Raw genomic sequence first — 1,836 nt, forward strand, 5'->3', positions numbered from 1 at the left:
TCTTGCTGCGGTAGTGACTGAACCTCCATGACTGTACCCTCCATGCTGTCTTGCTGCGGTAGTGACTGAACCTCCATGACTGTACCCTCCATGCTGTCTTGCTGCGGTAGTGACTGTACCCTCCATGCTGTCTTGCTACCTCCATGCTGTCTTGCTGCAGTAGTGACTGTACCTCCATGCTGTCTTGCTGCGGTAGTGACTGTACCTCCATGACTGTACCCTCCATGCTGTCTTGCTGCGGTAGTGACTGAACCTCCATGACTGTACCCTCCATGCTGTCTTGCTGCGGTAGTGACTGTACCCTCCATGCTGTCTTGCTACCTCCATGCTGTCTTGCTGCAGTAGTGACTGTACCTCCATGCTGTCTTGCTGCGGTAGTGACTGTACCTCCATGACTGTACCTCCATGACTGTACCCTCCATGCTGTCTTGCTGCAGCAGTGACTGCACCCTCCATGCTGTCTTGCTACCTCCATGCTGTCTTGCTGCAGTAGTGACTGTACCTCCATGCTGTCTTGCTGCGGTAGTGACTGTACCTCCATGACTGTACCTCCATGCTGTCTTGCTGCAGCAGTGACTGTACCCTCCATGCTGTCTTGCTGCGGTAGTGACTGTACCCTCCATGCTGTCTTGCTGCGGTAGTGACTGTACCTCCATGACTGTACCTCCATGACTGTACCTCCATGACTGTACCCTCCATGCTGTCTTGCTGCGGTAGTGACTGTACCCTCCATGCTGTCTTGCTGCGGTAGTGACTGTACCCTCCATGCTGTCTTGCTACCTCCATGCTGTCTTGCTGCGGTAGTGGACTGTACCTCCATGCTGTCTTGCTACCTCCATGCTGTCTTGCTGCAGTAGTGACTGTACCTCCATGACTGTACCTCCATGCTGTCTTGCTGCAGTAGTGACTGTACCCTCCATGCTGTCTTGCTACCTCCATGCTGTCTTGCTGCGGTAGTCACAGGTTAACACTAACATGTCTTCCTGTTGCAGTCGGTTACAGTCGTAACACCAGCAGCGTGTCGCCGCGGGGGATACGTCCCAAGCTCCACCCCCCAACAGAGTAACTATGGCAACACCGTCAGCAACACCATGAACGGCTACGGCAACACCGGCATGCCAAACCTCGGAGTGGCAACTTCACCCGGCTTCCTCAACGGCTCGTCTGCCAACTCTCCCTACGGTAGTAAGTATCAAGGTAAATACTACTTTATATACTATTACTACTAAATACCACTACTAGTACTACTAATACTTCACTAATACTACTAATACTACTACTTATACTACTACTACTAAATACTACTGATAATACTACTAAACACTACTACTAATACTACGAATACTTCACTAATACTACTACTAGTACTACTTATACTACTACTACTACTAATACTTATAATACTACTAATACTACTACTAAAACTACTAAATACTACTACTAATACTACTAATACTTCACTAATACTACTACTAATACTACTTATACTACTACTACTAATACTACTAATACTTCACTAATACTACTTATACTACTAATACTTATAATACTACTACTAAATACTACTACTACTTCACTAATACTACTACTAATACTACTAATAATACTACTTATACTACTACTTCTGTATACTACTACAATTTCTACCTCTATAATACTACTAATATTAATACTACTTTATATACTATTAATACTTAATACTACTACAAATACTACTACCTCAGTACATCTACTACTACTACTACTACTAATAATACTCTAATACTTCTAATACTATAGTATACTACTACTGCTGCTACTAAAGCTACTATTAGTATTACTAGTAAATATTACCAA

General features: G+C 44.1%; 1 pseudogene; it reads right to left on the bottom strand.

Annotated features, from left to right (window-relative positions):
- Positions 1-274, bottom strand: part of LOC128381793 (rho GTPase-activating protein SYDE1-like) — a 6,033-nt pseudogene extending 5,759 nt beyond the window's left edge.
- Between the last annotated feature and the right edge of the window lie 1,562 nt (positions 275-1,836).

The sequence above is a fragment of the Scomber japonicus genome, chromosome 20 (genome assembly GCF_027409825.1).
Source record: "Scomber japonicus isolate fScoJap1 chromosome 20, fScoJap1.pri, whole genome shotgun sequence".
Taxonomy (NCBI): domain Eukaryota; kingdom Metazoa; phylum Chordata; class Actinopteri; order Scombriformes; family Scombridae; genus Scomber; species Scomber japonicus.